We start from the raw sequence: 16,297 nt of genomic DNA, 5'->3' as shown, positions 1-16,297 counted from the left end.
TTTCTTTCTGGAATTCTGTATTAGTTGGAGTCCTGGTTTAATTCTGTAGCTTTTTCTGTTCTCTCTCTTATTTTCCATTTGTGTCTGTCTCTATAATACTTTTGGGGTTACTTCCTCAATCTATCTTCTACTACCTTTGTATTTTTATATATATATATATATATACACATACATATATATATGCATGTATATATATGTATATATTTTTTTCCACCATTGTACCCTTAATTTCTGAGAACTTTTTCTCATTTTCTGAATGTTCCTTTTTAATATCATGCTAAATTTATGTTATGAGTATGGTGCCTTACTTTTGCCTTCGAATTCCAATATTAATTCTCCACTCCTCACATCATATTAATTCTGAATTTCTTCTATCTGATTGTTTTGGTCATTTGTTTTTCTCAATTATCATTCTCATTTGTTCATATTTTTAATATTTTTATTTGAATATAGTTATTTTACAGTGTTGTGTTAGTTTCTGCTGTACAGAAAGATAGGCATATATCCATATATCCCCTCTTTTTTAGATTTCCTTCCCATTTAGGTTACCACAAAGCACTGGGTAGAGTTCCCTGTACAGTACAGTACATTCTCATTAGTTACCTGTCTTATAAAGTAGTATATATATGTCAATGCCAATCTCCCAGATCATATCATCACCCTCTTCCCCCTTGATATTCAAAAGTTTGTTCTTTATAGCTGTGTCTCTATTTCTGCTTTGCAAATAAGTTTATCTGTACCATTTCTGTAGATTATATATATGTGATATTATTTTTCTCTTTCTGACTTACTTCGCTCTGTATAACAGTCTTTATGTCTTTCCACATCTCTGCAAATGGCACTGTTTCATTTCTTTTTATGGTTCAGTAATATTCCATTGTATAGATTATCAGGAGAAACGTCAATAATCACAGGTATGCAGATGACGCCACCCTTATGGCAGAAAGCAAAGAGGAAATAAAGAGCCTCTTGATGGTGACAAAATGAAACGACAGACTTTATTTTGAGGGGCTCCAAAATCATTGAGATGGTCAATGCAGCCATGAAATTAAAAGATGTTTTTCCTTGCAAGAAAAGCAATGACAAACCTAGACAGCGTATTAAAAAGCGGAGCCATTACTTTGCCGACAAAGGTCCGTATAGTCAAAGCTATGGTTTTTCCAGTGGTCATGTATGGATGTGAGAGTTGGACCATAAAGAAGACTGAGCACTGAAGAACTGATGCTTTTGAACGGTGGTGCTGGAGAAGACTCTTGAGAGTCCCTTGAACTGCAAGGAGATCCAACCAGTCAATCCTAAAGGAAATCAATCCTGAATATTCATTAGAAGGACTGATACTTAAGCTGAAGCTCCAATACTTGAGCCATCGAATATGAAGAGATGACTCATTAGAAAAGACCCTGATGCTGGGAAAGACTGAAGGCAGGAGGAGAAAAGGGGATGACAGAGGATGAGATGGTTGGATAGCATCACTGACTCAATGGACAGGAGTTTGGGCAAGCTCCAAAAGACAGTGAAGAACAGGGAAGCCTTGCGTGCTGCAGTCATGGGGTTGCAAAGAGTCAGAGATGCCTGAGCAACTAAACAACAGCAAATATTCCATTGTATGTATATACCACACCTTTTTTACTCATTCCTCTGTTGAGGGGCGTTTTAGTTTCTTCTGTGCCCTGGCTATTGTAAGTAGTGCATGTATCTTTTTTGAATTATGGTTTTCTCCAGGTATGTATATGCCCAAGAGTGAGATTGCTGGGTCATGCAGTAGTTCTATTTTTAGTTTTTTAGCAAATCTCCATGCTGTTCTCCAAAGTAGTTGTACTAGTTTACATGCCCACCAATAATAATGTAGGAGGATTCCCTTTTCTCCATACCCTGTCCAGCTTTTATTGTTTATATATTTTTTGATGATGACCATTCTGATTGGTGTGAAGTAATATCTCATTGTATAGTTTTGATTTGCATTTCTCTAATAGGCATCTTTTCATGTTTTTATTGGCTGTCTGAATGTCTTCTTTGAAGAAATGTCTGTTTAGGTCTTCTACATATTTATATATTTTGCAGATAAATTCTGTGTCAGTTGCTTCTTTTGCAAATATTTTCTCCCATTTGAGTGTTGTCTTTTCATCTTGCTTATGTTGTCTATTGCTGTATAAAGCTTTTAAGTGTAATTGGTCCAATTTATTTTTGTTTTTGTTTTCATTACTCTAGGAGGTGGGTCAAAGAAATCCATTCATATTTAAGGGGAATCTGGTGATGATGAGTTCACCCCCAGGCTAGCAGATCCCTTAAGCTTATTGGACAGAGATTCTGCTGTTTCAGTGAAGCTCCGGAATGTCTTTCCCAACAGATCTTGTGTTAGTTATCTACAAATCACTCCAAACATAGCATGTTAAAATGCCAATATTTGCTATCTCCCACAGATTCTTGGTGTCAGTAATGCTGGAACAGTTAAGCTGAGTGATTCTGTTTCAGGGTCTTCTAAGAGGTTGTACCCAAGCTGTCAGCTGGAGCAGTGGTCAACTCAAGGCTTGACCAGGTCAGCAAATTCACTTACAGGATTGAACTTACATGATTGTTGGTCGTCCTTCATCACTTGGGTAGGTTGAGGAGGCTGCTTACTGTTTGGCAGCTGAATTCCCCCAGGAGTGATTCAAAAGAGAAAGCATAGGTGCAGGCCTGCAAGTCAGAAATTCAGTTTTATAACCAAATATCGGCAATCTGTTGTTCCGTTGCTCAGTCCTGTCCGACTCTCTGTGACCCCATGAACTGCAGCACACCAGGCTTCCCTGTTCTTCACTACATCCCTGTGTTTCCTCAAAGCTCATGTCTATTGAGTCAGCGAGGCCATCTAATAATCTTATCCTCTGTCTCCTCCTCCTCCTCTGGCCCTCAGTCTTTCCCAACATCAGTGTCCTTTCTGGTGAATCAGCTCTTTGCATCAGATGGTCAAAGGATTACAGCTTCAACATCAGTCCTTCCAGTGAATATTCAGGGTTGATTTCCTTTAGGATTGACTGGTTTCATCTCCTTGCTGCCCAAGGGAATTTCAAGAATCTTCTCTAGCACCACAATTTGAAAGCATCAATTCTTCAGCGGTCAGTCTTGTTTATGGTCCAACTTTCACATTCATCCGTGACTACTGGATAACATACCGATATTGCTGCCATATTTTACTGATCACATAGACTAATTCTGGTACACTGTGGGACGGGATTACCAGGGTGTGTGAATCCAGGAAGCAGAGATGGCTGGAGGCCATCTTAAATACAGTGTATTTAAGGTAATCTTTTTGCTGATGGACCTAAAATCTAGGTAGTGTTTTCTGAAACTCTGACTCTTGCTCATATTCTGCCCTATCAGGCAGCCTAGGCCCCTGCCTCTCCCTTCTTGATTCCAGCTACAAGTTTGGAACCAAATGTGCTTTCCCTCAGTCAGTTGACAGCTTCCTATCCAAGACCTCTGCAAGCAGACACAAAACCATCATCCCAGGGTTGTTTGTATTGTCTGTGCTTCAAATGCCAATTCTCACTTTCTATGGTCTTTTTGTTCATCTGTCTTCCTCCAGTATTCATAATTTATAACTGTAGTTTAATTATTCAAAATAGTTATTTTTAGATGTTCAAAAATTCCTTTCTTGGACTGTATTGTGTATAAATGTCATTATCTCCAATGAGACTGTTTAATTTTCAGGAGTCAAGAATCTTCTCTCGCCGCTTTGTGTATCTTGTGCTGTCGTGCAGAATTTCTGATTCTCAGCACTCACGACTGACATTTTGCACGGGACGAGTGTTTGTTGAGGAGAGTGTGTCCTGTGTATTGTGCACTGTGGGTTGTTGAGCAGTATCCTTGGTCTGTACCCACCACACACCAGCAATACCCCCAGCCCGACCTCCACATCCGTGTCCAGGAGATTATCTCCAGTCATTGTCAGATATCCCCTATGGGGTTGGGAGCAGGTATTCCTACTGGTGGAATGGAACTTACCTTAGCAAAAGACTTGAAATGAGTTGCTTAATACTAGAGGTGGGGAATGGATAGGTGGAGAGGATTCAAAGATCTAACCTTGCTGCAAGACTTAGACATACATAATGGAACTGAGAGAGCAAAATGTGAAATAAAAACTCCCATCTGCTCTTTGAGAGGTGATTGACGGTGCTGTGACTTGGCATCCACAGGACCATGGTTGGCATCAGAGGTTGAAACCCACTTTAAGTGAGCAACTGCTGAGGTACCATAGGGGGCCAGGGGCAGCGTGACCTGTACTGTCTTAGTCACACTTCCACCGTTGATGGAAGGAAGCAGTGTGGCAATTTAGACAGTTTGGGGCCCAAGGCGTCACCCTACTGTGAAATCCACAGACAGAGAGGGCATTTCATCTATCTTTTTATCTTTCCATCCTTGTCTACGTGTGTATAAATTCACCTTGTCAACAGCCCAGCTACAGACTCAGCTATCTAAATTGTCCTGCTACCCAGCCTCACTCCTGGAACTTGGAGAATTCTTAGGAAAGACATCCCCTATTCATGCTGGCATGCTGCTACTTTAAATTAAAGGAAAATAAGTGTTGAATCATACCCTAAATAAAATTAAAAATAGCTTCATTTGCATGCTGCCACTAATATCATCCTGACTCCTTGTGTCCTTTTCAAATAAGTCTGTGAAAACCAGGAATTTCCTGACAGCTGGACTTCGAGCACGGCTGTTTTAACCTCTCTGCAGGTGCAGGTTGATATCTGTCACTCTGCGTTTGTGATTCTGATATCTGACTGTCACATGTATGGTTATTGAAGTCCACGGGGTAGAACTACCTTCTTATCTGTAGTTCTCAGGTACAGAGCACGAAGGGATGGCTGCAACAAAGGGAGTGATATCTAACTTACTACTGGGATGCCCCACTCTGCAGACAGAGGAGAAAGTGCCTGAGTAATATTGTTCATCAACATCTCCCGCTAAGCTTCGGCCATCAAGTTTTCCTGTCAGGATATTTAGCATGTTCTAATCAAATGTGGCCAGAGTCACCTTGGTTTTTAAAAAAATGACTTGCCTAACAAATATTTCTGGGGCATCTCCTCTGTGCCACACACCGTGATAGCTGTAGAGAATGCAGTAGGGAGCTGGGAACACACAGCCCTGCCCTCACACAGCTTGTCATCTAGTGGAGGAGACGGGCAGTTCACAAACACCTAACTTGAAACTCTGAGAAGTGCTGCAAAGGGCATAGTATTCAGAGTCTCCAATTTAATTAGAGAGTCAGAGAAGACGTCTGTAAAGAAGTGGAATTTGAGTACATTTGAGACTGATGGAGTGCTCTCGTGTTAGAGACTTTTTAAAAATGTTTTATTGCAAGATATTTGCTCTACAATATTGTGCTGGTTTCTGCCATACATCAACATGAATCAGTCGCAGGTATACATGTGTCCCCTCCCTCCTGAACCTCCCTCCCATCTCTCACTCCACTGCACCCCTCTGAGTTGTCACAGAGCACTGAGTTGAATGCCCTGTGTCACACGGCAAGTCGCCACTAGCTGTCTGAGCTATCTGTTTTACATATGGTAATATATGTGTTTTCACGCTACTCTCTCAATCCTTCCCACCCTCTCCCTCCCACACTGTGTCCATAAGTCTGTTCTCTATGTCTGCATCTCTATGACCGCCCTGCAAATAGGTGTCTTAGGGCCTTTATGTATGTAGGCCTCCACTACAGACTGCACAGGTCACATTCTGTGCATCCCATGAACGTGCTTTTATTTTCGGCTCCCCTGGTGGCTCAGACACTAAGGAATCTGCCTACAATGCAGGAGACCTGGGTTTGATTCCTGGGTCGAGAAGATCGCCTGGAGAAATAAAATGGCTTTTATTTTGCACCTCACGTTAACTGGCATGTGTACACGTCTTTCTTGTCAGCAAGATGCAAACAGTTCCTGGAAGATACTGATCAGGTCTTGTTTATCTTGGTGTAATTTAGTCCTGGGTTTCACAGCTCAATCATATGGAGTATTGACTTGAACACTGTTAGGGAAGTGAATGAGTGAATGACAAAAATGTATGAGTTAATGAAGGAGCAAATAAAAGGATATAATAAAGGAAGTTGGAATGCATTTTTGTCCTCTGCATTTATTCGCACTGCTGGAAACCCCTTCTTATGAAGTGGGATTTCTGAAGTTGTCCCTATTTGACTTTGGATGTCCATTTATCACAGTGCCTGTCACTTAGCTGTTCAGAAAGTGAGAGGTGAACGAACGAGAGAATGGGTTTATTTTCCTGATTGTGAGCCTTACTTAAGCCTCCTTGCTGACCTCTGAAACCCAGACTTGTCTGCCTGCCCAAAGCATTTATATATTCTGTCTGTATCCTCCACACCCCCAACAGTTACACTTAAGTTAATTTGTCTGGAAATGAAAAATTGGTTTTACCTTTAGAATATGTCTCAAAACTGACTCTCTCTACTTAGGCCAAACCACAGTCATCTCTCTCTAGCACAACTATCATAATCGCCTCTTGTAGCTCTCTACAATCTATTCTCCACAAAGCAGCTTTAAGTATCTTTTACAACGTGAACTATAAGTATACATGCAGAATTTAAAGCATTCTCTATATCAGATCATGGCTCTGAGACACATAGTGACCTTCTGGTACATGGAGTGAAATTCATACCCCTACCCTCTGCCAGACCGCCTGTTCTGATCTGACCCCCACCTAGCTCTTTGGTTGTCTCATGCCATTCACCCTCTTGATCTTCATGCAACACACACAGGAGCTTCCATGCACGTTGTACACACAGCCAACTCCTACTCCCTGGATGAGGATCCGGCCCAGACAGGCACACAGGAATTACTGGAGACACAAATGGTTATTTAGTCTGCTGATTTTCAGGAGCTATTTTACCTGTGGGATTATTTCTTTCCAAGGAAATTTTATGCAAAATTCTAACATATCAAGGAAATGAAAGTGATGTTCCTCTGATTGCCATGGGAGCAAAAAGTGCAGGAACTGCTGGGTGCCAGTGCTACTTCTAGAAACGCAAGGCCCCATCAATCATGAGCCGCAAGGCATTGATCCCGCCCCATGGTGCCTGTCTGCTTTTTGTATTTACGGTCTCCAGCTTCTCTTAACTTGGATCACTGTCCTTTTGGGCGTGTAGAAGGTGTTTCCTGTCTAGGTGAACTTCTGACTGTCTCCCGTCTAAGCCTGCCTTCCTACATGACCAAACACTCTACTCTTGAAAAGTTAAAACACATTAGGTAGGAAAATAAGATGGATGTACGAAAGAAATAAAAACCGTTTATATGAGTAAATTCCAAATAGTTCCCCAAAGCATCGTAAGAGTCTGGAGAAGCAAGAATTTACTGGGGGTGACCGAAGTTCAGGAATAATTCATGGAGTTGTTGGGACATAAGATGGGGATCAGAATATAGTAAGGAGTAGAAAGAAATGACCTGGGTAATCTCCTGTACATTATAATCTGAGCAAAAGTTTAAAGGGGGTGAGAAAGTTGTAGTAATGGAGAGGGAGTTTGTACCATCCTTGCCCACATTATGAGGTACACTGGAAGGTATTTGGCATCCCATTGTTAGAAGCATTGTGTGTCGTACTGTGGAGGCAGATCCAAAGATGTGAATGAATCGGGGCTGCAAAATTATGCACAGTGGTTGACGGAATAGTAACATATGTCTATATGTATTGTATGAACACTGTGGTTTAGTCACTATTTTAAGCACTTTGTGTGAATGTCTTCTCAATGTCATTTGTATATGGAGAAACTGAGTTTCAGAGATGTTATGCTACTTGCTGAAAGCCAGAAAAGCTTCACAAGTGTGGCAGACAGGATTTGATTCCATGTCTTTTAACTTTCATGCTAAACGAAACCAGCGTGGGAAAACGAACTGGACATTTTTTCCATAATCAAAGTCAAGAAGTAAGAAAGGTCTAAACCATGACTTGTTACTTTGGGCTGATCACAGAATACACACTGTTGGGAATTCCATGCTCTACATATAATTGAACCTAGAATGGTGTTAGTGGAAATGGAAGAGGGTTATATTCCAGAGATATTAACTTCATTGTGGCATAGAGTCAGTATGAAGGCCCTTTGATCACTGTAAAGTTCTTTATAAATGAGCCCCTCTGCTTTGAGGGTTCTCACATACAATTTTATTAATTTCCCCAAAGGTGAACAGGCTCCAAGGGTCAAAACTCATGAGAGATGGATTTGTGAACCTTACAGCAGTTGATCACTTTCCTGTAGGGAAGATACCTGTTTCAGGAACGGGGTTGGTAACCTGCTCAAGGAAGTCTCTTCAGGAGACCAAATCACAGGGCACAGGTGACTCAGTGCAGAAGAATTAAAAGAGCGAATTGATTATTCATAAGGGATATTTCCATTAAGCTTGGGTAGCATAATGAATTACCCTTCTCCATCAGAGAATTTTTCTTTCTAAATATCCGTGATTATATGTTTAGAAGCAGAGCACCTGTCTCCTGAGAGCTGTGTGGACAGCCTGTGAATTCTTCCTTTCCTGTCCCTGCTACCCCAGTTCCCCACTTTCCTTTTTAGGGGGAAGTTGTGTTCTGAAGCCATGGTGACACAGAGGAAGGAGTTCAGGCTTGGGAGTTGGACCTGGGTTCTAACTCCGGCTTTGCCACGTACATAGTGCCTTTGGGATCTTTGCCAGATTATGTATCTTTCTCTGTGTCTTGGATTCTTTCTCTGTCAAGCAGAATATTAGCATGTACCTTTGCAGAGTTTGTCAAAGAAATGTAAGTGTGTAGAGTACCTGGCTTACAATATGCAGTGTAGAGTTGCAAATACTTGCCTGAGCTGGGCCATTTCCATTGCACAAGCAGAGCATTACACCCTCACTAACATATGCAAAAGTTATGACCAACCTAGGTAGTATATTCAAAAGCAGAGACATTACTTTGCCGACTAAGGTCTGTCTCGTCAAGGCGGTGGTTTTTCCTGTGGTCATGTATGGATGTGAGAGTTGGACTGTGAAGAAGGCTGAGCGCCGAAGAATTGATGCTTTTGAACTGTGGTGTTGGAGAAGACTCTTGAGAGTCCCTTGGACTGCAGGGAGATCCAACCAGTCCATTCTGAAGGAGATCAGCCCTGGGATTTCTTTGGAAGGAAGGATGCTAAAGCTGAAGCTCCAGTACTATGGACATCTCATGCGAAGAGTTGACTCATTGGAAAAGACTCTGATGCTGGGAGGGATTGGGGGCAGGAGGAGAAGGGGATGACCGAGGATGAGATGGCTGGATGGCACCACGGACTCGATGGACGTGAGTCTGAGTGAACTCCAGGAGTTGGTGAAGGACAGGGAGGCCTGGTGTGCTGCTTTTCATGGGGTCACAAAGAGTTGGACACGACTGAGCAACTGAACTGAACTGAACATATGCAAATCTAGTAGTTACTGTTGTGATAAATATCATGTCCAGCCAAGATAAAACTATTGAATGAATTAAAATTTTTTTAAAAATTTGTCACTTTTCAAGTCTTGCTTCTAAAGATGCATCTTGGTTGTCCCCATCCTTGACCCAGGACATTGTAGCAGATCACTAAAGTCATTTCTTATAAATTGTTTGTTTATACAAAAATGAAAACAAAACAAAACAAAAACCCATGAAAACTGTAAACAGTAAATGTTAAATTGCTGCATCATCTTACTACTGCCTCACGTGCACTCAGTGTCTCCCACTTCTGTGAACATCTGCCCTAGCCTGGATCACTGTCCACAATGATCTCTCACCATTTTGCCTGGCTTTGCTTACTGGTCCCATCAAGGGAATCTCATGTTCACCCAATCCCTCCTCCCAGTCATTACCCTCGTCAGTGTCTGGCTTAATGGTTTTCTTAATTTCTTCTTAACCTCAACTGACTAAATGAAGTGATCCTAGACTCTACTGAATTGTCCTGTGTAGGTACTGTCTAAATCCTGGCCTTGTCACTGGGTAACTAGGAAAAAAATATATAAAAAGGTATCATTGACAGAAATAGGGGAACTGACAGGAGGGAAAAGATAAGTCTAATTTACAACATAATTAGTCTGATACTCAGCTGCTTAGCGTTAAGGGACTAGAACTCTAGTGTGGAGATCTGTTTTTTTGGTAATACCAGAAGATAAAGTTCATTCCTCAGGTATTAATTTTAGTCCTTACATGTTTAGCAAGCACATGCTGTTGCAAGGCACCCTGCTAAGTACTGAGAGTAAAACACAAAGTGATTTGGAATTCTTTAAGGCACTCAATCTCTGGAGTAATAAACAAGTGTGATGTATCTATGTACACAGATACATAGATCTACTTATTTATCCATAGCATAATATTTCACTTTAATACCCAGAATATGAAATGTGATCATTAACTCTGGAAAGAAGGATGAAAGTTGGGAGAGTAACATTCTAAAACTTATTAGCCAGATGACTAAGGTACCTATTTTGAGCCTTAGTTTTCTCGTTTGCAACTAAGACTGTTTGACAAAATTAAGTGCATTCAGCTGATCTCTTCTCAAATCAAAGTTTTGCAACTATTTCCGAAACATTTGGCTTTAAATGTGTTTGAAAGATGTAATAAAAATAATATGCACAATTAAATATATTATATACCTAGAATTTTGCCTGATTGGAAAAACCTCCTTGTTCTTGACCCAAACTTGTAATTAAAAATTAAATGTTACCAATATGACTTAGCTATATAAATAAAAAATGCATATGCAAGTTAATAAAATATTACTTTTTCTGTTTTAGTTATTGTTTCATGCTGTATTTTGCTTGTCCAATGAGTTCAGTTTTTAAGGAAGTTTCCATCACTAGCTCATACCTGTAATACCTTAATTCTTAATTCTAAGAAGCTAGGACTTTTATGGCTCATAAAATGAAAGTGATTTTTACATGAAATCTTCAGAAAGGATGGTTCTTTTTCATTTAATAGCTTATTGAGATGTAATTCATAAGATACAATTCATCCATTTATAATGTAGAGTTCAGTGGTTTTTAGTGTATTCACAAAATTATGCAACTATCATCACAATCGATTTTAGAACATTTTCATCACGCCACAAGGAAACCTTGTACCTCGTAATAATACCTCCTGATCCTCCCGCTGACTCTCTAGCCCATTTTCAGCCTCAGGTGACCACTTATCTACTTTCTCTCTGTGTAGATTTGCCTATCCTGGACATTTCATGTAATTTGAATCATACAATAAGTAGTTTTTTATGACTGACTTCTTTCAGTTAGCATAATGTTTTAAAAATTCATCTATATTGTAGCAAGTATCAGTACTTCATTTATATTTATTGCCAAATAGTATTCCATTTTATGTGTATACCACATTGTTTTTTACCCATTCATCAGCTTATGGACATGTGGGTGGTTTCCATTCGTTGGCTATTATGAATAGTACTACTATGAATATTTATATTCAAGCTTTTGTGTGGACCTATGTTTTTGTTTCTTTTGTATTTACACCTGGGAGTGGAATTGCTGGGTTATATGATAACTCTATAGTTTCGCCATCTAAGGAACTGCCAGCCTGCTTCCCATAGGTGCCAGACCTCTTTGCACTCCTACTAGCAGTACATCAGGGATCTGGTTTTTCCACATCCTCACAAATGCTTGTTATTTTCTTATTTCTTGATGATTGTTATCCTAGTAAATGTAAAGTGGTATGATTTTCAGTTGTATTTCCATGAATGTTTTGATTTGCATTTTCCTCAAGGTAGAATGGATAGTTCTTTATTAAAAAAAAAAAAAAAGTATTGCAGTGAAAAAGAAATTGGGAGGAAGTACAGAGAGAAAAAAGAATTTCAGGGATGGAGACATGGAGTCAGAGTTAGAGAACTGCCCAAGAGATGGGGCCTGGAATGCAATGCTCCATAGAAACAGTTTTTCTCGATTATGGCCATGTCCCAAGCCTCAGTGGTGGTGAAGTCATGACCCTTTAGGGAAAGCTAGGGGTGAATTTGTGTGTGGCTGTTTCTCAAACACAATATTCCCAGCAGAAATTTGCTTATTCAGTTTAGTCAAAACAATGTGGACGTGTTTTCTTTCCCTACCCACCACCTTCCCAACTCAGAGTGCTCATCCCTGCCACCCTGTCATCAGTTTTGCATTTCCCTTCTCTTGGAATGACTTCCCCTGTTTTCTCTATCTGTTCTAATCCCATTCTTGACACTGGGGTTAACACCTGGCCCGTCCCTTTTTTTGCATATTCCCCTGACCTTTTGGACAACACTGTCCTAATCCTTTTTAGTCCTTGTTCTGAACTTAGGAGGTTTGCACCACTCAGCTTCATACTCAATGATGAAATTCTCTTGCACTGTGTGCATTGTTTTATGTGAGGTTCCATGTGTCCCAGTGTGGGAAAGAATGGATTTTTACTACTTAATATTGCCTACCAATCCAGAAACTTGGGTGGTTAGCAATGATATAGGTGCTTAGTGCAGCTCATACTTGTTGAATTAGATCAAAGTATTATTCTTCCATTTTCAACTAATCTCTTCTTAGAATTTTATAAATGTGGACAGATTCTCTCTGGCCTTGGGGAAAAAGTGCCCATCTTGTAAATTTATTCATACAACACAAGAGGAAGAGTTTATTTTATGTTGTTATTCAGTCACTAAGTCCTGTCTGACCCTGCAGCCCCATGCACTGCAGCACACCAGGCTCCTTAGTCATTCACTGTCTCCTGGAGTTTGCTCCCATTCATTCCACTGAGTAATTGTTGCTATCTCACCATCTCATCCTCTGCCACCCACTTTTCCTTTTGCCTTCAATCCTTCCCAGCATCAAGGACTTTTCCAGTGAGTCAGCTCTTCACATCAGGTAGCCAAAGTACTAGAATTTCAGCCTTAGTCCTCCCAGTGAATATTCAGGGTTGATTTTCTTTAGGATTGACTCATTTGATCCCTTGCAGTAAGTTTGTTTCCAGGTCAGATTACACTTAAAATGATAACATTTCTCTAAGGAATTCCTAATTTATAGAAGATCTGTGGAGTGTCATCAATGCTTGTTATATTTGGGGAACTTTTCTATATACAAAATTATTTTTAGAACTTCTGTTTACATGTTGTCAAAATCAGGTGGGCAATAGGGACTGAAGTGGCTTTCCCACTAAATGTTAAACCCTAGCACCATGGCAGTGGGGCACTTAAGTTTAGAGATTCTGTTGTTGAGTTGTTGAATCTTTGGGGACATTGTACTCCACTTTTGTCCTTGAGTTCTCATTCCGAAATTAGAGATGGGCAAAGTCAAGCAAACAAGGCAAAGGTTAATACAGGCAGACTAATAGGAAACAGATGAGAGTCATCAACCTGAAGTGAGGTCCCATTCGAAGCCTTCTTTCAGAGACCCAAGAGGACTTGAACTGGAAATTTGACCAGGAAGAGACTCCCCAAGCGACCTTGCTTCAGAGCACCGCAGATAAAAGCAAAGCAGAGTTCAGGCAAAGGTGATGGGTAACGGAAGGGCAGAGAAAGCACAATTACCTCTGGGTTGCCTCAAAACTACAAATTTAGAATAGAGCAAATAAAGCAAATGTGATGCTTTCGTGAACCTATACAGACAGGTATACAACTGGAAAGATGTTCTGAAAAGGACTACTTGAATAGTTCAATAAAAATACATCCACACTGGCTGAATCCCAATTTTGAAACTCCCCTGAGGATGAGGGAACAGATTCTGAGTAACTGGAATATAGAATAAAATAATTATTTAGACTTTGTTATGACACAGTAAAATTTATTGTAAATGGTAAGCAATTTATGTACTATGGATTTTCCTGATTCTGGACAAGTATCAGAGCCATAAATTACTGTGGCTGACATTTTAGGGTTAATTTTTCAGCATCTGCTTAGACTGCCTCTCTAAGTGGTAAATTTGGAGGGACTGATAACAAAGTGGAACCAGAGTCTGTAGGGTTGCTATGTGGCAAGCAGGAGGGGACAATATTTACTGAACACCTATTATGTTGCAGGCTTTGTGCTGGACATTAATGTACATTCACTTGCTCAGTCTTTTCATTGACCTTTGCCTTTCTTTTAATCCTTACTTTAAATATGTGGAAACTGAGACCCAAGGAAGTTAAGGAACTTGACCATATATGAGGTTAAACTATAGCAACATAAGAATAGGGTCTTTTGGATTCCTTAGCATACTACCTTTTTTTTTGTATATTTTACTTAAGGTTCATTGCTAAAATGCCTAACACTTTTATTTGATCAAATTCCTTTAGATTTTACTTTGAGAAAATAAAACATAAAAGAAAATTCAAATTATTCAGAAGTTACCTTTTCATATAAACTCAAACTTTATTTTTACATCCTTATTTCCATAAATTTTTGTCTTTAGTAATTACCTACTTATTTTATTGTTTAGTTGAACAACGAAATAGATAATAAAAATAAGTTATGAGAAACGCTGGGTTGGAGGAAGCACAAGCTGGAATCAAGATTGCCAGGAGAAATATCAATAACCTCAGATATGCAGATGACACCACCCTTATGGCAGAAAATGAAGAGGAAATAAAAAGCCTCTTGATGAAAGTGAAGAGGAGAATGAAAAAGTTGGCCTAAAGCTCAGTATTCAGAAAACTAAGATCATGGCATCTGGTCCCATCACTCCATGGGAAATAGATGGGGAAACAGTGGAAACAGTGTCAGACTTTGTTTTTTTGGGCTCCAAAATCACTGCAGATGATGATTGCAGCCATACTCCTTGGAAGAAAAGTTATGACCAACCTAGATAGCATATTCAAAAGCAGAGACATTACTTTGCCAACAAAGGTCCACCTAGTCAAGGCTATGGTTTTTCCTGTGGTCATGTATGAATGTGAGAGTTGGACTGTGAAGAAAGCTGAGCACCGAAGAATTGATGCTTTTGAACTGTGATGTTGGAGAAGACTCTTGAGAACCTCTTGGACTGCAAGGAGATCCAACCAGTCCATTCTAAAGGAGATCGGTCCTGGGTGTTCATTGGAAGGACTGATGCTAAAGCTGAAACTCCAGTATTTTGACCACCTCATGTAAAGAGTTGACTCATTGGAAAATACTCTGATGCTGGGAGGGATTGGGAGGCAGTAGGAGAAGGGGATGACAGAGGATGAGATGGCTGGATGATATCACCGATTCGATGAACATGAGTTTGAGTAAACTCCGGGAATTGATGATGGACAGGGAGGCCTGCTGCTCCTGCTAAGTCGCTTCAGTCGTGTCCGACTCTGTGCAACCCCATAGACGGCAGCCCATCAGGCTCCCCCGTCCCTGGGATTCTCCAGGCAAGAACACTGGTGTGGGTTGCCATTTCCTTCTCCAATCCATGAAAGTGAAAAGTGAAAGTGAAGTCATTCAGTCTTGTCCGGCTTTAGCAACCCCATGGACTGCACCCTACCAGGCCCCTCCGTCCATGGGATTTTCCAGGCAAGAGTACTGGAGTGGGGTGCCATTGCCTTCTCCACAGGTAGGTCTGGCATACTGCAACTCATGGGGTCACAAAGAGTCAGACATGACTGAGCAACTGAACTGAACTGAATGAATATATTCAGTCAAATTAGTTAAAATTTACGTGGTATATTACTGTGCAACAAAAAGTGGTTATGTATTATATACCGTGTTTGATATCACTTGAACATATTGTCTTCAATGTGTAATTCTATTACTTTATTAAATAACCATGCCAGAATCTTCTCAAACTAGTTCACTTTTAGACACAATATCTGTGTCTGAATTCTAACAGAAATCAGAATTTGCCAGCCAACACTGAATTGGAAAACGCCTCCATTCAAAATTTCCTACAAATGATCTTTAGAAATATACTTTAAATTTCATTCTAGTGAAACCAAGAGTGAATCTTAATGGGCTAAAACAAAATAGATTTTGGATTGATTTTTCCCATAAAATATGCAAAGCCCTATTTTTAAATAGATTTTTTTTCCGTCTGCAATATTGCTCTTTTTCTCTATTTCACGATGAATTTATCTAAAACATTTTTTTTCAGACTTAGATTACAATAGAATGAACATCTTAGAACTATCAAGGTGGATGGATGGAAAGTACAGAGAAAGACCAGATTTTAGACCATGTTGACTTTGAGCCAGTGTTTTGCCTGTTGTTCTCAAGAATTATGTGCAAGTTTTACTGCCTTTAAAATGGTTTTCAGCTTCAGTTCTTCAGACCATCATCATTTGTTAAGCAATATAGCCATGCACAATTGTAACAAGCCGGAACACTGTTGTTCCCTACCCGCTTACTTCACAAGTATGCTAGGCAGACTGCATACACCAGACAACATCCATGTAAGAT

General features: G+C 40.1%; 1 protein-coding gene across 2 annotated transcripts in view; it reads left to right on the top strand.

Moving 5' to 3' along the window:
* The window catches only part of PARD3B (par-3 family cell polarity regulator beta), a 1,161,921-nt gene that overhangs the window by 491,179 nt on the left and 654,445 nt on the right, over positions 1 to 16,297 (top strand). The window lies entirely within an intron of this gene.

Source organism: Capra hircus, chromosome 2 (genome assembly GCF_001704415.2).
Source record: "Capra hircus breed San Clemente chromosome 2, ASM170441v1, whole genome shotgun sequence".
NCBI lineage: Eukaryota > Metazoa > Chordata > Mammalia > Artiodactyla > Bovidae > Capra > Capra hircus.
Note: the sequence above shows the minus strand (reverse complement) of the source record. Positions and strands in the feature narration are given on the sequence as shown.